The sequence below is a fragment of the Chiloscyllium punctatum genome, unplaced genomic scaffold (genome assembly GCF_047496795.1).
Source record: "Chiloscyllium punctatum isolate Juve2018m unplaced genomic scaffold, sChiPun1.3 scaffold_1257, whole genome shotgun sequence".
Lineage (NCBI taxonomy): Eukaryota > Metazoa > Chordata > Chondrichthyes > Orectolobiformes > Hemiscylliidae > Chiloscyllium > Chiloscyllium punctatum.
In genome coordinates, this window is record NW_027310991.1 from 14,634 (window position 1) to 38,462 (window position 23,829).

Here is a 23,829-nt window from a genome sequence, read left to right on the forward strand (position 1 = left end):
CAATTATAATTAATCCCTGACTGATCCTCGGATATTCCCGATTACAATGAATCCCTGACTGATCCTCGGATATTCCCAATTACAATTAATCCCCGACTGATCCTCGGATATTCCCAATTACAATTAATCCTCGAGTGACTCTCGGATATTCCCGATTACAATTAATCCCCGAGTGACCCTAGGATATTCCCAATTACAATTAATCTCCGACTGACCCTCGGATATTCCCAATTACAATTAATCCCTGACTGATCCTCGGATATTCCCGATTACAATTAATCCCTGACTGATCCTCGGATATTACCGATTACAATTAGTCCTCGAGTGACCCTCGGATATTCCCAATTACAATTAATCCCCAACTGACCCTCGGATATTCCCAATTACAATTAATCCCTGACTGATCGTCGGATATTCCCGATTAGAATTAATCCCTGACTGACCCTCGGATATTACCGATTACAATTAATCCTCGAGTGACCCTCGAATATTCCCAATTACAATTAATCCCCGACTGACCCTCGGATATTCCCAATTACAATTAATCCCCGACTGACACTCGGATATTCCCGATTACAATTAATACCCGAGTGATCCTCGGATATTCCCAATTACAGTTAATCCCTGACTGACCCTCGGATATTCCAAATTACAATTAATCCCTGACTGATCCTCGGATATTCCCGATTACAATTAATCCCTGACTGATCCTCGGATATTCCCAATTACAATTAATCCCCGAGTGATCCTCGGATATTCCCAATTATAATTAATTCCTGACTGATCCTCGGATATTCCCGATTACAATTAATCCCTGACTGACCCTCGGATATTCCCAATTACAATTAATCCCCGAGTGATCCTCGGATATTCCCAATTATAATTAATCCCTGACTGATCCTCGGATATTCCCCATTACAATTAATCCCCGACTGACCCTCGGATATTCCCAATTACAATTAATCCCTGACTGACCCTCGGATATTCCCAATTACAATTAATCCCCGAGTGATCCTCGGATATTCCCAATTACAATTAATCCCTGACTGACCCTCGGATATTCCCAATTACAATTAATCCCCGACTGACCCTTGGATATTACCAATTACAATTAATCCCCGAGTGATCCTCGGATATTCCCAATTACAATTAATCCCTGACTGACCCTCGGATATTCCCAATTACAATTAATCCCCGAGAGACCCTCGGATATTACCAATTACAATTAATCCCCGAGTGATCCTCGGATATTCCCAATTACAATTAATCCCTGACTGATCCTCGGATATTCCCGATTACAATTAATCCCTGACTGACCCTCGGATATTCCTAATTACAATTAATCCCCGACTGACCCTCGGATATTCCCAATTACAATTAATCCCCGAGTGATCCTCGGATATTCCCAATTACAATTAATCCCTGACTGACCCTCGGATATTCTCAATTACAATTAATCCCCGACTGACCCTCGGATATTTCCGATTACAATTAATCCCCGAGTGACCCTCGCATATTCCCAATTACAATTAATCCCCGAGAGACCCTCGGATATTCCCAATTACAATTAATCCCCGAGTGACCCTCGGATATTCCCAATTACAATTAATCCCTGACTGACCCTCGGATATCCCCAATTACAATTAATCCCTGACTGACCCTCGGATATTCCCAATTACAATTAATCCCCGACTGACCCTCGGATATTCCCGATTACAATTAATCCTTGAGTGACCCTCGGATATTCCCAATTACAATTAATCCTGGAGTGACCCTCGGATATTCCCAATTACAATTAATCCCCGACTGACCCTCGGATATTTCCGATTACAATTAATCCCTGACTGATCCTCGGATATTCCCAATTACAATTAATCCCCGAGTGACCCTCGGATATTCCCAATTACAATTAATCCCTGACTGACCCTCGGATATTCCCGATTACAATTAATCCCCGAGTGACCCTCGGATATTCCCTATTACAATTAATCCCCGAGTGATCCTCGGACATTCCCTATTACAATTAATCCCCGAGTGACCCTCGGATATTCCCAAGTACAATTAATCCTCGACTGACCCTCGGATATTCCCAATTACAATTAATCCCCGAGTGACCCTCGGATATTCCCAATTACAATTAATCCCCGAGAGACCCTAGGATATTCCCAATTACAATTAATCCCCGAGTGACCCTCGGATATTCCCAATTACAATTAATCCCCGACTGACCCTCGGATATTCCCAATTACAATTAATCCCTGACTGACCCTCGGATATTCCCAATTACAATTAATCCCCGACTGACCCTCGGATATTCCCAATTACAATTAATCCCTGACTGACCCTCGGATATTCCTAATTACAATTAATCCCCGACTGACCCTCGGATATTCCCAATTACAATTAATCCCCGAGTGATCCTCGGATATTCCCAATTACAATTAATCCCTGACTGACCCTCGGATATTCCCAATTACAATTAATCCCCGACTGACCCTCGGATATTTCCGATTACAATTAATCCCCGAGTGACCCTCGCATATTCCCAATTACAATTAATCCCCGAGAGACCCTCGGATATTCCCAATTACAATTAATCCCCGAGTGACCCTCGGATATTCCCAATTACAATTAATCCCTGACTGACCCTCGGATATCCCCAATTACAATTAATCCCTGACTGACCCTCGGATATTCCCAATTACAATTAATCCCCGACTGACCCTCGGATATTCCCGATTACAATTAATCCTTGAGTGACCCTCGGATATTCCCAATTACAATTAATCCTGGAGTGACCCTCGGATATTCCCAATTACAATTAATCCCCGACTGACCCTCGGATATTTCCGATTACAATTAATCCCTGACTGATCCTCGGATATTCCCAATTACAATTAATCCCCGAGTGACCCTCGGATATTCCCAATTACAATTAATCCCTGACTGACCCTCGGATATTCCCGATTACAATTAATCCCCGAGTGACCCTCGGATATTCCCTATTACAATTAATCCCCGAGTGATCCTCGGACATTCCCAATTACAATTAATCCCCGAGTGACCCTCGGATATTCCCAAGTACAATTAATCCTCGACTGACCCTCGGATATTCCCAATTACAATTAATCCCCGAGTGACCCTCGGATATTCCCAATTACAATTAATCCCCGAGAGACCCTAGGATATTCCCAATTACAATTAATCCCCGAGTGACCCTCGGATATTCCCAATTACAATTAATCCCCGACTGACCCTCGGATATTCCCAATTACAATTAATTCCTGACTGACCCTCGGATATTCCCAATTACAATTAATCCTCAAGTGACCCTCGGATATTCCCAATTACAATTAACCCCTGAGTGACCCACGGATATTCCCAATTACAATTAATCCCCGAGAGACCCTCGGATATTCCCAATTACATTTAATCCCCGAGGGATCCTCGGATATTCCCAATTACAATTAATCCCTGACTGATCCTCGGATATTCCCGATTACAATTAATCCCTGACTGACCCTCGGATATTCCCAATCACAATTAATCCCCGACTGATCCTCTGATATTCCCAATTACAATTAATCCCCGAGTGATCCTCGGATATTCCCAATTACAATTAATCCCCGAGAGACCCTCGGATATTCCCAATTACAATTAATCCCCAAGAGACCCTCAGATATTCCCAATTACATTTAATCCCCGAGTGATCCTCGGATATTCCCAATTACAATTAATCCCTGACTGATCCTCGGATATTCCCGATTACAATTAATCCCTGACTGACCCTCGGATATTCCCAATTACAATTAATCCCCGAGTGCTCCTCGGATATTCCCTATTACAATTAATCCCCGAGTGACCCTCGGATATTCCCAATCACAATTAATCCCCGACTGATCCTCTGATATTCCCAATTACAATTAATCCCCGAGTGATCCTCGGATATTCCCAATTACAATTAATCCCCGAGTGACCATTGGATATTCCCAATTACAATTAATCCCTGACTGACCCTCGGATATTCCCAATTACAATTAATCCCTGACTGATCCTCGGATATTCCCGATTACAATTAATCCCTGACTGACCCTCGGATATTCCCAATTACAATTAATCCCCGAGTGATCCTCAGATATTCCCAATTACAATTAATCCCTGACTGATCCTCGGATATTCCCAATTACAATTAATCCTCGAGTGACTCTCGGATATTCCCAATTATTATTAATCCCCGAGTGACCCTCGGATATTCCCTATTACAATTAATCCCCGAGTGACCCTAGGATATTCCCAATTACAATTAATCCCTGACTGATCCTCGGATATTCCCGATTACAATTAATCCCTGACTGACCCTCGGATATTCCCAATTACAATTAATCCCCGACTGATCCTCGGATATTCCCAATTATAATTAATCCCTGACTGATCCTCGGATATTCCCGATTACAATTAATCCCTGACTGACCCTCGGATATTCCCAATTACAATAAATCCCCGAGTGATCCTCGGATATTCCCAATTATAATTAATCCCTGACTGATCCTCGGATATTCCCGATTACAATTAATCCCTGACTGATCCTCGGATATTCCCAATTACAATTAATCCCCGACTGATCCTCGGATATTCCCAATTACAATTAATCCTCGAGTGACTCTCGGATATTCCCGATTACAATTAATCCCCGAGTGACCCTAGGATATTCCCAATTACAATTAATCTCCGACTGACCCTCGGATATTCCCAATTACAATTAATCCCTGACTGATCCTCGGATATTCCCGATTACAATTAATCCCTGACTGATCCTCGGATATTACCGATTACAATTAATCCTCGAGTGACCCTCGGATATTCCCAATTACAATTAATCCCCAACTGACCCTCGGATATTCCCAATTACAATTAATCCCTGACTGATCGTCGGATATTCCCGATTAGAATTAATCCCTGACTGACCCTCGGATATTACCGATTACAATTAATCCTCGAGTGACCCTCGAATATTCCCAATTACAATTAATCCCCGAGTGACCCTCGGATATTCCCAATTACAATTAATCCCCGACTGACACTCGGATATTCCCGATTACAATTAATACCCGAGTGATCCTCGGATATTCCCAATTACAGTTAATCCCTGACTGACCCTCGGATATTCCAAATTACAATTAATCCCTGACTGATCCTCGGATATTCCCGATTACAATTAATCCCTGACTGATCCTCGGATATTCCCAATTACAATTAATCCCCGAGTGATCCTCGGATATTCCCAATTATAATTAATTCCTGACTGATCCTCGGATATTCCCGATTACAATTAATCCCTGACTGACCCTCGGATATTCCCAATTACAATTAATCCCCGAGTGATCCTCGGATATTCCCAATTACAATTAATCCCTGACTGACCCTCGGATATTCCCAATTACAATTAATCCCCGACTGACCCTTGGATATTACCAATTACAATTAATCCCCGAGTGATCCTCGGATATTCCCAATTACAATTAATCCCTGACTGACCCTCGGATATTCCCAATTACAATTAATCCCCGAGAGACCCTCGGATATTACCAATTACAATTAATCCCCGAGTGATCCTCGGATATTCCCAATTACAATTAATCCCTGACTGATCCTCGGATATTCCCGATTACAATTAATCCCTGACTGACCCTCGGATATTCCTAATTACAATTAATCCCCGACTGACCCTCGGATATTCCCAATTACAATTAATCCCCGAGTGATCCTCGGATATTCCCAATTACAATTAATCCCTGACTGACCCTCGGATATTCCCAATTACAATTAATCCCCGACTGACCCTCGGATATTTCCGATTACAATTAATCCCCGAGTGACCCTCGCATATTCCCAATTACAATTAATCCCCGAGAGACCCTCGGATATTCCCAATTACAATTAATCTCCGAGTGACCCTCGGATATTCCCAATTACAATTAATCCCTGACTGACCCTCGGATATCCCCAATTACAATTAATCCCTGACTGACCCTCGGATATTCCCAATTACAATTAATCCCCGACTGACCCTCGGATATTCCCGATTACAATTAATCCTTGAGTGACCCTCGGATATTCCCAATTACAATTAATCCTGGAGTGACCCTCGGATATTCCCAATTACAATTAATCCCCGACTGACCCTCGGATATTTCCGATTACAATTAATCCCTGACTGATCCTCGGATATTCCCGATTACAATTAATCCCCGACTGACCCTCGGATATTCCCAATTACAATTAATCCCTGACTGACCCTCGGATATTCTCAATTACAATTAATCCTTGAGTGACCCTCGGATATTCCCAATTACAATTAATGCCCGAGAGACCATCGGATATTCCCAATTACAATTAATCCCCGAGTGATCCTCGGATATTCCCATTGATAGTTAATCCCTGAGAGACCCTCGGATATTCCCATTGATAGTTAATCCCCGAGTGATGCTGGGATTTTCCCATTGACAGTTAATCCCTGAGGTACCCTCGGATTTACGGTTTATATTTAATATAAGCTCAGAATTGGTCTCCTCTGACCTTCGGCTTTTTACGGTTCATCTTGAAGTGACCCCGAAAGGTTTAGCTCCTGATGTCAAACAGCCGGGACGTCTTGACAATTAAATTGACTTGACTCCCAGAGCAGGAGAGAGATTATTCCCTGGCTTCGCTCCCTCTCACTTAATTCTGAGAGGGTTTCTCTCTTCCCAGTGCTGACCATATCAGGAAATCCAGAGGCTGTTGCTACACCATGGCAGCAGAGATTCGAAGATTTCATTCAAGTTTAACTCTGTCGCCAACAGAACACAGAACATTCCAGCACAGTCCAGGCCCTTCGGCCCTCGATGTTGTGCTGACCTGTGGAACCAATCTGAAGCCCATCTAACCCACACTATCCCATTCTCATCCATCGGCCTATCCAATGCCCCTTTAAATCCCCTTAACGTTGGTGAGTCTCCATCTGTTGTAGACAGGCCGTTCCACACCCCCACGACTCTGAGTAAAGAAACTCCCTCTGACATCTGGCCTCGATCTCTCACCCCCTCAATTTAAAGCTATGTCCCCTTGTGCTGGACATCACCATCTGAGGAAGAAGGCTCTCCCTGTCCCACCCCCCCCCGGGCTCTCCCTGTCCCCGCCCCCCCCCCCCGGGCTCTCCCTGTCCCCCCCCCCCGCCCCCCGGGCTCTCCCTGTCCCCCCCCCCGCCCCCCGGGCTCTCCCTGTCCCACCCCCGGGCTCTCCCTGTCCCCCCCCCCCGGGCTCTCCCTGTCCCCCGGGCTCTCCCTGTCCCCCCAGGCTCTCCCTGTCCCCCCCCGTCTCTCCCCGCCCCCCCCCCGGGCTCTCCCCCGGGCTCTCCCTGTCCCCCCCCCCCAGGCTCTCCCTGTCCCCCCCCGTCTCTCTCCCCCCCCCCCCCCCCCCCCCCGGGCTCTCCCCCGGGCTCTCCCTGTCCCCCCCGGGCTCTCCCTGTCCCCCCAGGCTCTCCCTGTCCCCCCCCCCAGGCTCTCCCTGTCCCCCCCCCCCCCCCCCGGGCTCTCCCTGTCCCCCCCCCCGGGCTCTCCCTGTCCCCCCCCCAGGCTCTCCCTGTCCCCCCCCCCCCCGGGCTCTCCCTGTCCCCCCCCCCAGGCTCTCCCTGTCCCCCCCCCCCCCCGGGCTCTCCCTGTCCCCCCCCCCACCCCCGGGCTCTCCCTGTCCCCCCACCCCCGGGCTCTCCCTGTCCCCCCACCCCCGGGCTCTCCCTGTCCCCCCCCCCCGGGCTCTCCCTGTCCCCCCAGGCTCTCCCTGTCCCCCCAGGCTCTCCCTGTCCCCCCAGGCTCTCCCTGTCCCCCCTGGGCTCTCCCTGTCCCCCCCAGGCTCTCCCTGTCCCCCGGGCTCTCCCCCGGGCTCTCCCTGTCCCCCCCGGGCTCTCCCTGTCCCCCCAGGCTCTCCCTGTCCCCCCCCCCAGGCTCTCCCTGTCCCCCCCCCCCCCCCCCGGGCTCTCCCTGTCCCCCCCCCCGGGCTCTCCCTGTCCCCCCCCCAGGCTCTCCCTGTCCCCCCCCCCCCCGGGCTCTCCCTGTCCCCCCCCCAGGCTCTCCCTGTCCCCCCCCCCCCCGGGCTCTCCCTGTCCCCCCCCCCACCCCCGGGCTCTCCCTGTCCCCCCACCCCCGGGCTCTCCCTGTCCCCCCACCCCCGGGCTCTCCCTGTCCCCCCCCCCCCGGGCTCTCCCTGTCCCCCCAGGCTCTCCCTGTCCCCCCAGGCTCTCCCTGTCCCCCCAGGCTCTCCCTGTCCCCCCTGGGCTCTCCCTGTCCCCCCCAGGCTCTCCCTGTCCCCCGGGCTCTCCCCCGGGCTCTCCCTGTCCCCCCGGGCTCTCCCTGTCCCCCCCGGGCTCTCCCCCGGGCTCTCCCTGTCCCCCCCCCCCGGGCTCTCCCTGTCCCCCCCATCTCTCCCTGTCCCCCCCATCTCTCCCTGTCCCCCCCCCCGGGCTCTCCCTGTCCCCCCCGTCTCTCCCTGTCCCCCCCCCCCCCGGGCTCTCCCTGTCCCCCGGGCTCTCCCTGTCCCCCCCCCCCAGGCTCTCCCTGTCCCCCCCAGGCTCTCCCTGTCCCCCCCGGGCTCTCCCCCGGGCTCTCCCTGTCCCCCCCCCCCAGGCTCTCCCTGTCCCCCCCCCCAGGCTCTCCCTGTCCCCCCCCCCCCCTCGGGCTCTCCCTGTCCCCCCCCCCCCGGGCTCTCCCTGTCCCCCCGATCGAACCCTAATAATGACCATACAATAATCTATTGTATCACCTTCTAGCCTTCGGGCTGTGTCTTTTTCCGAACTGTTTTGATCCACCTTCGGGGATGTGGGCATCCTGACTTTGAATTGTTTCCCGTTCCCGTCCAAACAGCCAGGAATCCACAACCAGTTTCAATTCACTTCCCATTTCCCGTTTGAGATTTTAGTCTCTTGCTCCCCACGGCAGCACAAAACAAACCCCTCTTCACCAACGGGATGTTGGAACAGGTCCGTTTTCCCGTTTCCCAACTACCTTTTCGGACGTCGGGGGTTGGGGGGTGGGGGGTGAGGGATAGAGAGGATGGGAGGTTACGGTGTTGGGAGACAGGATGAGCCAGGTTATATAAGAATGCAGCAAGCTGCATCTCCCTTCCGGGTAGTTCGGTGTTCCCAGTGTACCCCTCGTTGCAAGGTGAAATTCCTTCACAATGCGGACACCTCACCTCAGAACACATCAGAACCTGATCTCCCTCCATCCCAACCTGCTTCGCGCAGGACCCCCCCCCCCCCCCAACAAAACTGTTCACGCTCTCCAAAGGGTGGCGTTGCAAAGCGAATTTCTTTGGCAGTGCGTCTGAGAGCTTTCTTTCCCCGCCACGCGAACGCCTCCGAAGTGACGTGGAGGAGTCCATGTTCGACAGGAAGTGGACAGAAAAATCCCCCAACCCCCAGGTCAGAGTCCAACAGGTTTGTTTGGAAGCACTAGCTTTCGGAGCGCTGCCCCTTAATCAGGTGGTTGGGGAACAGGATCATAAGACCCGGAGTTTACAGCAAAAGGTGACAGCGTCGCGAGGCCGAGATGAAACAGTGAACAATCCAGGAACGCTGTTAACTGTTTGATCACTGGAATGGGTTGCAGGTTTCAGTTCGCCAAGACGTAAATCCCAGGATTTCGTTGAACTCGCCTTCCCCAGATAAATAGGGTGACATCTCAGCTCAGACAATGCACTGAAGGTGTGAGGTTCAGGTCTGTCCCCACCCGTTCCTCTGGCAGCTCATTCCACACACACACCACCCTCTGGGGGAAAAGGTTACCCCTCGGGTCCCTTTCCCCTCTCACCCTAAACCTACACCCCTCTAGTTCTGGGCTCCCCCACCCCAGGGGGAAAAGACCTTGTCTATTTACCCTATCCATGTCCCCCCTCGTGATTTTATAACCCTCTAGTTCTGGGCTCCCCCACCCCAGGGGGAAAAGACCTTGTCTATTTACCCTATCCATGTCCCCCCTCGTGATTTTATAACCCTCTAGTTCTGGGCTCCCCCACCCCAGGGGGGAAAAGACCTTGTCTATTTACCCTATCCATGTCCCCCCCGTGATTTTATAACCCCTCTATAAGGTCCCCCCTCACCCTCCGACGCTCCAGGGAAAACAGCCCCAGCCTGTTCAGCCTCTCCCTGTAGCTCAGACCCTCCAACCCTGGCAACATCCTTGTAAATCTTTTCTCAACCCTTTCAAGTTTCACAACATCTTTCCGATAGGAAGGAGACCCGAATTACACACAATATTCCAACAGTGCCCTAACCAATGTCCTGTCCAGCCCCAACATGACCCTCCCAACTCCCTGTACTCAATACTCTGACCAATAAAGGAGACCAGACCAAACACTGCCTTCACTATCCTATCGACCTGGGACTCCACTTTCAAGGAGCTATGAACCTACACTCCAAGGTCTCTTTGTTCAGTAACACTCCCTCGGACCTTCCCATTAAGTGGATAAGTCCTGCTAAGGTTTGCTTTCCCAAAATGTTTGCTTGAAGACCTCCAGCCCCCTCGTGTCCCGCACCTTGAGGAGGCGTGACAAGTGAACCCTCGGTGTAATGTTGACAGGATGGAACTCTCAGCAAGTTGTGTCAGTGCTCTGAGCGTGGGCTGAGTGCTGGGCACATGCCAGTGATCTCTCAGTGAACTGCCTAACCCCCCCCCCCCACTCTCCACCGTTACCCCCAGGTTGCAATTGACTTCACGGCGTCAAATGGAGACCCCAGGAACAGCCAGTCGCTCCACTACATTGGCCACAGGGAACCCAATGAGTACGTGAAGGCTTTGCGGGCCGTGGGAGAGATTTGCCAGGATTACGACAGGTAGGAGCATGGGTGGGGGGTGGGGGTGGGGTGGGGGGGGTGTGGGGGGTGTGGGGTGGGGGGGGTGCAGGGTCTGGGGAGGGGGAGGTGGGAGCCAGGCAGTGTTTCAGAACCAGGGTAAAACCCACTAACCCGACCCCTTTAACGATCCTCTTCCTCTCCCAGTGACAAGAAATTCCCGGCCTTCGGATTCGGAGCAAAGGTGCCACCGGATTACGAGGTGAGAGAAATCAGAGAGTGAGGTGGGAACACACTTGAACAGACCAGAACCGAATCGAGGGGATTATAACCAGAATAACAGATACCCCCGGGGGAGGGAGTTACAGACTGGAATCTAATCGAGGGGTTTGGGGTGGGGTTTATATACAGAATAACAGATACCCCGGGGGAGGGAGTTACAGACTGGAATCTAATCGAGGGGTTCAGGTGGGGTTTATATACAGAATAACAGATACCCCGGGAGGGAGTTACAGACTGGAATCTAATCGAGGGGTTCGGGGGGGGGGGTTATATACAGAATAACAGATACCCCGGGGAGGGAGTTACAGACTGGAATCTAATCGAGGGGCTCGGGTGGGGTTTATATACAGAATAACAGGTACCCCGGGGGAGGGAGTTACAGACTGGAATCTAATCGAGGGGTTCAGGGTGGGGTTTATATACAGAATAACAGATACCCCGGGGAGGGAGTTACAGACTGGAATCTAATCGAGGGGTTCAGGGTGGGGTTTATATACAGAATAACAGATACCCCGGGGAGGGAGTTACAGACTGGAATCTAATCGAGGGGTTCAGGGTGGGGTTTATATACAGAATAACAGATACCCCGGGGAGGAAGTTACAGACTGGAATCTAATCGAGGGGTTCGGGGTGGGGTTTATATACAGAATAACAGATACCCCGGGGAGGGAGTTACAGACTGGAATCTAATCGAGGGGTTCAGGGTGGGGTTTATATACAGAATAACAGATACCCCGGGGAGGGAGTAACAGACTGGAATCTAATCGAGGGGTTCGGGGTGGGGTTTATATACAGAATAACAGATACCCCGGGAGGGAGTTACAGACTGGAATCTAATCGAGGGGTACGGGGTCGGGTTTATATACAGAATAACAGATACCCCGGGGAGGGAGTTACAGACTGGAATCTAATCGAGGGGTTCAGGGTGGGGTTTATATACAGAATAACAGATACCCCGGGGAGGAAGTTACAGACTGGAATCTAATCGAGGGGTTCGGGGTGGGGTTTATATACAGAATAACAGATACCCCGGGGAGGGAGTTACAGACTGGAATCTAATCGAGGGGTTCAGGGTGGGGTTTATATACAGAATAACAGATACCCCGGGGAGGGAGTAACAGACTGGAATCTAATCGAGGGGTTCGGGGTGGGGTTTATATACAGAATAACAGATACCCCGGGGAGGGAGTAACAGACTGGAATCTAATCGAGGGGTTCGGGGTGGGGTTTATATACAGAATAACAGATACCCCGGGGAGGGAGTAACAGACTGGAATCTAATCGAGGGGTTCGGGGTGGGGTTTATATACAGAATAACAGATACCCCGGGAGGGAGTTACAGACTGGAATCTAATCGAGGGTGTTCAGGGTGGGGTTTATATACAGAATAACAGATACCCCGGGGAGGGCGTTACAGACTGGAATCTAATCGAGGGGTTCGGGGTGGGGTTTATATACAGAATAACAGATACCCCGGGGAGGAGTGACTGACTAGAATCTAATCGAGGGGTTCAGGGTGGGGTTTATATACAGAATAACAGATACCCCGGGGAGGGAGTTACAGACTGGAATCTAATTGAGGGGTTCGGGGTGGGGTTTATATACAGAATAACAGATACCCCGGGGAGGGAGTTAAAGACTGGAATCTAATCGAGGGGTTCGGGGTGGGGTTTATATACAGAATAACAGATACCCCGGGGAGGGAGTTACAGACTGGAATCTAATCGAGGGGTTCAGGGTGGGGTTTATATACAGAATAACAGATACCCCGGGAGGGAGTTATAGACAGGAATCTAATCGAGGGGTTCGGGGTGGGGTTTTTATACAGAATAACAGATACCCCGGGGAGGGAGTTACAGACTGGAATCTAATCGAGGGGTTCAGGGTGGGGTTTATATACAGAATAACAGATACCCCGGGGAGGGAGTTACAGACTGGAATCTAATCGAGGCGTTCGGGGTGGGGTTTATATACAGAATAACAGATACCCCGGGAGGGAGTTACAGACTGGAATCTAATCGAGGGGTTCGGGGTGGGGTTTATATACAGAATAACAGATACCCCGGGAGGGAGTTATAGACAGGAATCTAATCGAGGGATTCGGGGGGGTTTATATACAGAATAACAGATACCCCGGGGAGGGAGTTACAGACTGGAATCTAATCGAGGGGTTCAGGGTGGGGTTTATATACAGAATAACTGATACCCCGGGGAGGGAGTTACAGACTGGAATCTAATCGAGGGATTCGGGGTGGGATTTATATACAGAATAACAGATACCCCGGGGAGGGAGTTACAGACTGGAATCTAATCGAGGGATTCGGGGTGGGGTTTATATACAGAATAACAGATACACCGGGGAGGGAGTTACAGACTGGAATCTAATCGAGGGGTTCGGGGTGGGGTTTATATACAGAATAACAGATACCCCGGGAGGGAGTTACAGACTGGAATCTAATCGAGGGGTTCGGGGTGGGGTTTATATACAGAATAACAGATACCCCGGGGAGGGAGTTACAGACTGGAATCTAATCGAGGGGTTCGGGGTGGGGTTTATATACAGAATAACAGGTACCCCGGGGGAGGGAGTTACAGACTGGAATCTAATCGAGGGGTTTGGGGTGGGGTTTATATACAGAATAACAGATACCCCCGGGGGAGGGAGTTACAGACTGGAATCTAATCGAGGGGTTCGGGGTGGGGTTTATATACAGAATAACAGATACCCCGGGGAGGGAGTTACAGACTGGAATCTAATCGAGGGGTTCAGGGTGGGGTTTATATACAGAATAACAGATACCCCGGGGAGGGAGTTACAGACTGGAATCTAATCGAGGGGTTCAGGGTGGGGTTTATATACAGAATAACAGATACCCCGGGGAGGAAGTTACAGACTGGAATCTAATCGAGGGGTTCGGGGTGGGGTTTATATACAGAATAACAGATACCCCTGGGAGGGAGTTACAGACTGGAATCTAATCGAGGGGTTCGGGGGGGGGGGTTATATACAGAATAACAGATACCCCGGGGAGGGAGTTACAGACTGGAATCTAATCGAGGGGCTCGGGTGGGGTTTATATACAGAATAACAGGTACCCCGGGGGAGGGAGTTACAGACTGGAATCTAATCGAGGGGTTCAGGGTGGGGTTTATATACAGAATAACAGATACCCCGGGGAGGGAGTTACAGACTGGAATCTAATCGAGGGGTTCAGGGTGGGGTTTATATCCAGAATAACAGATACCCCGGGGAGGGAGTTACAGACTGGAATCTAATCGAGGGGTTCAGGGTGGGGTTTATATACAGAATAACAGATACCCCGGGAGGGAGTTACAGACTGGAATCTAATCGAGGGGTTCGGGGGTGGGGTTTATATACAGAATAACAGATACCCCGGGGGAGGGAGTTACAGACTGGAATCTAATCGAGGGGTTTGGGGTGGGGTTTATATTCAGAATAACAGATACCCCCGGGGGAGGGAGTTACAGACTGGAATCTAATCGAGGGGTTCAGGGTGGGGTTTATATACAGAATAACAGATACCCCGGGGAGGGAGTTACAGACTGGAATCTAATCGAGGGGTTCAGGGTGGGGTTTATACACAGAATAACAGATACCCCGGGGAGGGAGTTACAGACTGGAATCTAATCGAGGGGTTCAGGGTGGGGTTTATATACAGAATAACAGATACCCCGGGGAGGAAGTTACAGACTGGAATCTAATCGAGGGGTTCGGGGTGGGGTTTATATACAGAATAACAGATACCCCTGGGAGGGAGTTACAGACTGGAATCTAATCGAGGGGTTCGGGGGGGGGGTTATATACAGAATAACAGATACCCCGGGGAGGGAGTTACAGACTGGAATCTAATCGAGAGGTTCGGGGTGGGGTTTATTTACAGAATAACAGATACCCCGGGGAGGGAGTTACAGACTGGAATCTAATCGAGAGGTTCGGGGTGGGGTTTATTTACAGAATAACAGATACCCCGGGGAGGGAGTTACAGACTGGAATCTAATCGAGGGGCTCGGGTGGGGTTTATATACAGAATAACAGGTACCCCCGGGAGGGAGTTACAGACTGGAATGTAATCGAGGGGTTCAGGGTGGGGTTTATATACAGAATAACAGATACCCCGGGGAGGGAGTTACAGACTGGAATCTGATCGAGGGGTTCGGGGTGGGGTTTATATACAGAAGAACAGATACCCCGGGAGGGAGTTACAGACTGGAATCTAATCGAGGGGTTCAGGGTGGGGTTTATATACAGAATAACAGATACCCCGGGGAGGGAGTTACAGACTGGAATCTAATCGAGGGGTTCAGGGTGGGGTTTATATACAGAATAACAGATACCCCGGGGAGGGAGTTACAGACTGGAATCTAATCGAGGGGTTCAGGGTGGGGTTTATATACAGAATAACAGATACCCCGGGGAGGAAGTTACAGACTGGAATCTAATCGAGGGGTTCGGGGTGGGGTTTATATACAGAATAACAGATACCCCGGGGAGGGAGTAACAGACTGGAATCTAATCGAGGGGTTCGGGGTGGGGTTTATATACAGAATAACAGATACCCCGGGGAGGGAGTAACAGACTGGAATCTAATCGAGGGGTTCGGGGTGGGGTTTATATACAGAATAACAGATACCCCGGGGAGGGAGTAACAGACTGGAATCTAATCGAGGGGTTCGGGGTGGGGTTTATATACAGAATAACAGATACCCCGGGAGGGAGTTACAGACTGGAATCTAATCGAGGGTGTTCAGGGTGGGGTTTATATACAGAATAACAGATACCCCGGGGAGGGCGTTACAGACTGGAATCTAATCGAGGGGTTCGGGGTGGGGTTTATATACAGAATAACAGATACCCCGGGGAGGAGTGACTGACTAGAATCTAATCGAGGGGTTCAGGGTGGGGTTTATATACAGAATAACAGATACCCCGGGGAGGGAGTTACAGACTGGAATCTAATTGAGGGGTTCGGGGTGGGGTTTATATACAGAATAACAGATACCCCGGGGAGGGAGTTAAAGACTGGAATCTAATCGAGGGGTTCGGGGTGGGGTTTATATACAGAATAACAGATACCCCGGGGAGGGAGTTACAGACTGGAATCTAATCGAGGGGTTCAGGGTGGGGTTTATATACAGAATAACAGATACCCCGGGAGGGAGTTATAGACAGGAATCTAATCGAGGGGTTCGGGGTGGGGTTTTTATACAGAATAACAGATACCCCGGGGAGGGAGTTACAGACTGGAATCTAATCGAGGGGTTCGGGGGGGTTTATATACAGAATAACAGATACCCCGGGGAGGGAGTTACAGACTGGAATCTAATCGAGGGGTTCGGGGTGGGGTTTATACACAGAATAACAGATACCCCGGGGAGGGAGTTACAGACTGGAATCTAATCGAGGGGTTCAGGGTGGGGTTTATATACAGAATAACTGATACCCCGGGGAGGGAGTTACAGACTGGAATCTAATCGAGGGATTCGGGGTGGGGTTTATATACAGAATAACAGATACCCCGGGGAGGGAGTTACAGACTGGAATCTAATCGAGGGATTCGGGGTGGGGTTTATATACAGAATAACAGATACACCGGGGAGGGAGTTACAGACTGGAATCTAATCGAGGGGTTCGGGGTGGGGTTTATATACAGAATAACAGATACCCCGGGAGGGAGTTACAGACTGGAATCTAATCGAGGGGTTCGGGGTGGGGTTTATATACAGAATAACAGATACCCCGGGGAGGGAGTTACAGACTGGAATCTAATCGAGGGATTCGGGGTGGGGTTTATATACAGAATAACAGATACCCCGGGAGGGAGTTACGGACTGGAATCTAATCGAGGGGTTCGGGGTGGGGTTTATATACAGAATAACAGATACCCCGGGGAGGGAGTTACAGACTGGAATCTAATTGAGGGGTTCAGGGTGGGGTTTATATACAGAATAACAGATACCCCAGGGAGGGAGTTACGGACTGGAATCTAATCGAGGGGTTAGGGGGGGTTTATATACAGAATAACAGATACCCCGGGGAGGGAGTTACAGACTGGAATCTAATCGAGGGGTTCGGGGTGGGGTTTATATACAGAATAACAGATACCCCGGGAGGGAGTTACAGACTGGAATCTAATCGAGGGGTTCGGGGTGGGGTTTATATACAGAATAACAGATACCATGGGGGAGAGAGTTACAGACTGGAATCTAATCGAGGGGTTCGGGGTGGGGTTTATATACAGAATAACAGATACCCCGGGGAGGGAGTTACCGACTGGAATCTAATCGAGGGGTTCGGGGTGGGGTTTATATACAGAATAACAGATACCCCGGGGAGGGAGTTACCGACTGGAATCTAATCGAGGGTTTCGGGGTGGGGTTTATATACAGAATAACAGATACCCCGGGGAGAGTGTTACAGACTGGAATCTAATCGAGGGGTTCGGGGTGGGGTTTATATACAGAATAACAGATACCCCGGGGAGGGAGTTACAGACTGGAATCTAATCGAGGGTTTCGGGGTGGGGTTTATATACAGAATAACAGATACCCCGGGGAGAGTGTTACAGACTGGAATCTAATCGAGGGGTTCGGGGTGGGGTTTATATACAGAATAACAGATACCCCGGGAGGGAGTTACAGACTGGAATCTAATCGAGGGGTTCGGGGTCGGGTTTATATACAGAATAACAGATACCCCGGGAGGGAGTTACAGACTGGAAACTAATCGAGGGGTTCGGGGTGGGGTTTATATACAGAATAACAGATACCCCGGGGAGGGAGTTACAGACTGGAATCTAATCGAGGGGTTCGGGGTGGGGTTTATATACAGAATAACAGATACCCCGGGAGGGAGTTACAGACTGGAATCTAATCGAGGGGTTCGGGGTGGGGTTTATATACAGAATAACAGATACCCCGGGGGAGGGAGTTACAGACTGGAATCTAATCGAGGGGTTCGGGGTGGGGTTTATATACAGAATAACAGATACCCCAGGGAGGGAGTTACAGACTGGAATCTAATCGAGGGGTTCGGGGTGGGGTTTATATACAGAATAACAGATACCCCGGGAGGGAGTTACAGACTGGAATCTAATCGAGGGTTTCAGGGTGGGGTTTATATACAGAATAACAGATACCCCGGGGGAGAGAGTTACAGACTGGAATCTAATCGAGGTGTTCAGGGTGGGGTTTATATACAGAATAACAGATACCCCGGGAGGGAGTTACAGACTGGAATCTAATCGAGGGGTTCGGGGTGGGGTTTATATACAGAATAACAGATACCCCGGGGAGGGAGTTACAGACTGGAATCTAATCGAGGGGTTCGGGGTGGGGTTTATATACAGAATAACAGATACCCCGGGGAGGGAGTTACAGACTGGAATCTAATCGAGGGGTTCGGGGTGGGGTTTATATACAGAATAACAGATACCCCGGGGAGGGAGTTACAGACTGGAATAATCGAGGGGTTCGGGGTGGGGTTTATATACAAAATAACAGATACCCCGGGGAGGGAGTTACAGACTGGAATCTAATCGAGGGGTTCGGGGTGGGGTTTATATACAGAATAACAGATACCCCGGGGAGGGAGTTACAGACTGGAATCTAATCGAGGGGTTCGGGGTGGGGTTTATATACAGAATAACAGATACCCCGGGGGAGGGAGTTACAGACTGGAATCTAATCGAGGGGCTCGGGGTGGGGTTTATATACAGAATAACAGATACCCCAGGGAGGGAGTTACAGACTGGAATCTAATCGAGGGGTTCAGGGTGGGGTTTATACACAGAATAACAGATACCCCGGGGAGGGAGTTACAGACTGGAATCTAATCGAGGGGTTCGGGGTGGGGTTTATATACAGAATAACAGATACCCCGGGGAGGGAGTTACAGACTGGAATCTAATCGAGGGGTTCGGGGTGGGGTTTATATACAGAATAACAGATACCCCGGGAGGGAGTTACAGACTGGAATCTAATCGAGGGGTTCGGGGTGGGGTTTATATACAGAATAACAGATACCCCGGGGAGGGAGTTACAGACTGGAATCTAATCGAGGGGTTCGGGGTGAGGTTTATATCCAGAATAACAGATACCCCGGGGAGGGAGTTACAGACTGGAATCTAATCGAGGGGATCGGGGTGGGGTTTATATACAGAATAACAGATACCCCGGGGGAGGGAGTTACAGACTGGAATCTAATCTAGGGGTTCGGGGTGGGGTTTATATACAGAATAACAGATACCCCGGGGAGGGAGTTACAGACTGGAATCTAATCGGGGGGTTCGGGGTGAGGTTTATATACAGAATAACAGATACCCCGGGGAGGGAGTTACAGACTGGAATCTAATCGAGGGGTTCGGGGTGGGGTTTATATACAGAGTAACAGATACCCCGGGGAGGGAGTTACAGACTGGTATCTGATTGAGGATCGTCCCCTGGTATCGTGCGGTCCCGTGCGGTCCCGGTTGGTCCCGTGTGGTCCCGTGCGGTACCGTGCGGTCCCGTGTGGTCCCGTGCGGTACCGTGTGGTACCGTGCGGTCCCGTGCGGTCCCGTGTGGTCCCGTGTGGTCCCGTGTGGTACCGTGTGGTCCCGTGCGGTCCCGTATCTCTGGGATGTTCCCGTGCGGTCCCGTGTCTCTGGGATGTTCCCGTGTGGTCCTGTGTCTCTGGGATGTTCCCGTGTGTTCACGTGCGGTCCCGTGTCTCTGGGATGTTCCCGTGCGGTCCTGTGTCTCTGGGATGTTCCCGTGCGGTCCCGTGTCTCTGGGATGTTCCCGTGCGGTCCCGTGTCTCTGGGATGTTCCCGTGTGGTCCCGTGTCTCTGGGATGTTCCCGTGCGGTCCCGTGTCTCTGGGATGTTCCCGTGCGGTCCCGTGTCTCTGGGATGGTCCCGTGCGGTCCCGTGTCTCTGGGATGTTCCCGTGTGGTCCCGTGTGGTCCCGTGTCTCTGGGATGTTCCCGTGTGGTCCCGTGCCTCTGGGATGTTCCCGTGCGGTCCCGTGTCTCTGGGATGTTCCCATGTGGTCCCGTGTCTCTGGGATGTTCCCGTGCGGTCCCGTGTGGTCCCGTGTCTCTGGGATGTTCCCGTGCGGTCCCGTGTGGTCCCGTGTCTCTGGGATGTTCCCGTGTGGTCCCGTGTGGTCCCGTGTCTCTGGGATGTTCCCGTGCGGTCCCGTGTCTCTGGGATGTTCCCGTGCGGTCCCATGTGGTCCCGTGTCTCTGGGATGTTCCCGTGTGGTCCCGTGTCTCTGGGATGTTCCCGTGCGGTCCCGTGTCTCTGGGATGTTCCCGTGTGGTCCCGTGTCTCTGGGATGTTCCCGTGCGGTCCCGTGTCTCTGGGATGTTCCCGTGTGGTTCCGTGTCTCTGGGATGTTCCAGTGTGGTCCCGTGTGGTCCCGTGTCTCTGGGATGTTCCCGTGCGGTCCCGTGTCTCTGGGATGTTCCCGTGTGGTCCTGTGTCTCTGGGATGTTCTCGTGCGGTCCCGTGCCTCTGGGATGTTCCCGTGCGGTCCCGTGTCTCTGGGATGTTCCCGTGCGGTCCCGTGTCTCTGGGATGTTCCCGTGCGGTCCCGTGTCTCTGGGATGGTCCCGTGCGGTCCCGTGTCTCTGGGATGTTCCCGTGCGGTCCCGTGTGGTCCCGTGTCTCTGGGATGTTCCCGTGTGGTCCCGTGTCTCTGGGATGTTCCCGTGCGGTCCCGTGTCTCTGGGATGTTCCCATGTGGTCCCGTGTCTCTGGGATGTTCCTGTGCGGTCCCGTGTGGTCCCGTGCGGTCCCGTGTCTCTGGGATGTTCCCGTGCGGTCCCGTGTCTCTGGGATGTTCCCGTGCGGTCCCGTGTGGTCCCGTGTGTTCCCGTGCGGTCCCGTGTCTCTGGGATGTTCCCGTGTGTTCCCGTGTCTCTGGGATGTTCCCGTGTGGTCCCGTATCTCTGGGATGTTCCCGTGTGTTCCCGTGCGGTCCCGTGTCTCTGGGATGTTCCCGTGCGGTCCCGTGTCTCTGGGATGTTCCCGTGCGGTCCCGTATCTCTGGGATGTTCCCGTGTGTTCCCGTGTGGTCCCGTGTCTCTGGGATGTTCCTGTGTGGTCCCATATCTCTGGGATGTTCCCGTGTGTTCCCGTGTGGTCCCGTGTCTCTGGGATGTTCCCGTGCGGTCCCGTGTGTTCCCGTGTCTCTGGGATGTTCCCGTGTGGTCCCGTGTCTCTGGGATGTTCCCGTGTGGTCCCGTATCTCTGGGATGTTCCCGTGTGGTCCCGTGTCTCTGGGATGTTCCCGTGTGGTCCCGTGTTGTCCCGTGTCTCTGGGATGTTCCCGTGCGGTCCCGTGTCTCTGGGATGTTCCCGTGTGTTCCCGTGTGGTCCCGTGTCTCTGGGATGTTCCCGTGTGTTCCCGTGTGGTCCCGTGTCTCTGGGATGTTCCCGTGCGGTCCCGTGTGTTCCCGTGTCTCTGGGATGTTCCCGTGTGGTCCCGTGTCTCTGGGATGTTCCCGTGCGGTCCCGTGTCTCTGGGATGTTCCCGTGTGTTCCCGTGTGGTCCCGTGTGTTCCCGTGTGGTCCCGTGTCTCTGGGATGTTCCCGTGCGGTCCCGTGTGTTCCCGTGTCTCTGGGATGTTCCCGTGTGGTCCCGTGTCTCTGGGATGTTCCAGTGTGGTCCCGTGTGGTCCCGTGTCTCTGGGATGTTCCCGTGCGGTCCCGTGTCTCTGGGATGTTCCCGTGCGGTCCCGTGTCTCTGGGATGTTCCCGTGTGCTCCCGTGTCTCTGGGATGTTCCCGTGCGGTCCCGTGTCTCTGGGATGTTCCCGTGTGGTCCCGTGTGGTCCCGTGTCTCTGGGATGTTCCCGTGTGGTCCCGTGTGGTCCCGTGTCTCTGGGATGTTCCCATGTGGTCCCGTGTCTCTGGGATGTTCCCGTGCGGTCCCGTGTGTTCCCGTGTCTCTGGGATGTTCCCGTGTGGTCCTGTGTCTCTGGGATGTTCCCGGTGTGTTCCCGTGTCTCTGGGATGTTCCCGTGTCTAATGTTTGGGGATTTGGGATTTTCCAGGTTTCCCATGATTTTCCGCTGAATCTCAATCCGGACAATCCCGAGTGTGACGGTGAGTGTGTTTGATCCAGTCCCCTCACTCCCTCACTCCCTCCTCCCTCACTCCCTCACTCCCTCACTCCCTCAGTCCCTCACTCCCTCACTCCCTCCTCCCTCACTCCCTCACTCCACTCCCTCCCCTCACTCCCTCCTCCCTCACTCCCTCAATCCGGACAATCCCGAGTGTGACGGTGAGTGTGTTTGATCCAGTCCCTCATCCCTCACTCCCTCAGTCCCTCACTCCCTCAGTCCCTCACTCCCTCAATCCGGACAATCCCGAGTGTGACGGTGAGTGTGTTTGATCCAGTCCCTCACTCCCTCACTCCCTCCTCCCTCACTCCCTCCTCCCTCACTCCCTCCTCCCTCACTCCCTCACTCCCTCACTCCCTCAATCCGGACAATCCCGAGTGTGACGGTGAGTGTGTTTGATCCAGTCCCTCATCCCTCACTCCCTCCTCCCTCACTCCCTCAGTCCCTCCTCCCTCACTCCCTCACTCCCTCACTCCCTCCTCCCTCACTCCCTCACTCCCTCAATCCGGACAATCCCGAGTGTGACGGTGAGTGTGTTTGATCCAGTCCCTCATCCCTCACTCCCTCCTCCCTCACTCCCTCCTCCCTCACTCCCTCCTTCCCTCCTTCCCTCACTCCCTCACTCCCTCAGCCCGGACAATCCCGAGTGTGACGGTGAGTGTGTTTGATCCAGTCCCTCATCCCTCACTCCCTCCTCCCTCACTCCCTCACTCCCTCCTCACCCACTCCCTCAGTCCCTCACTCCCTCAGTCCCTCCTCCCTCACCCCCTCACTCCCTCACTCCCTCAATCCGGACAATCCCGAGTGTGACGGTGAGTGTGTTTGATCCAGTCCCTCACTCCCTCACTCTCCCTCCTCCCTCACTCCCTCCTCCCTCACTCCTCACTCCCTCAGTCCCTCACTTCCTCAGTCCCTCCTCCCTTCTCCCTCAGTCCCTCAGTCCCTCCTCCCTCACTCCCTCACTCCCTCAATCCGGACAATCCCGAGTGTGACGGTGAGTGTGTTTGATCCAGTCCCTCACTCCCTCACTCCCTCCTCCCTCACTCCCTCCTCCCTCACTCCCTCCTCCCTCACTCCCTCAGTCCCTCCTCCCTCACTCCTCACTCCCTCACTCCCTCAATCCGGACAATCCCGAGTGTGACGGTGAGTGGGTTTGATCCAGTCCCTCACTCCCTCACTCCCTCCTCCCTCACTCCCTCCTCCCTCACTCCCTCACTCCCTCAGTCCCTCACTCCCTCAGTCCCTCACTCCCTCAGTCCCTCAGTCCCTCACTCCCTCCTCCCTCACTCCCTCCTCCCTCACTCCCTCAATCCGGACAATCCCGAGTGTGACGGTGAGTGTGTTTGATCCAGTCCCTCATCCCTCACTCCCTCCTCCCTCACTCCCTCACTCCCTCCTCCCTCACCCCCTCACTCCCTCCTCCCTCACTCCCTCCTCCCTCACTCCCTCTGTCCCTCAGTCCCTCACTCCCTCAATCCGGACAATCCCGAGTGTGACGGTGAGTGTGTTTGATCCAGTCCCTCACTCCCTCCTCCCTCACTCCCTCACTCCCTCCTCCCTCACCCCCTCACTCCCTCCTCCCTCACTCCCTCCTCCCT

At 52.3% G+C, this 23,829-nt stretch overlaps 1 long non-coding RNA gene across 1 annotated transcript; it reads left to right on the top strand.

Moving 5' to 3' along the window:
* The first annotated feature begins 10,730 nt into the window (after positions 1-10,730).
* LOC140474905 (uncharacterized) lies at positions 10,731-22,214 on the top strand. Its single transcript, XR_011959518.1, has 3 exons — positions 10,731-10,864; positions 11,030-11,084; positions 22,163-22,214. It is a non-coding gene; the product is annotated as an uncharacterized lncRNA (long non-coding RNA).
* Positions 22,215-23,829: the final 1,615 nt, after the last annotated feature.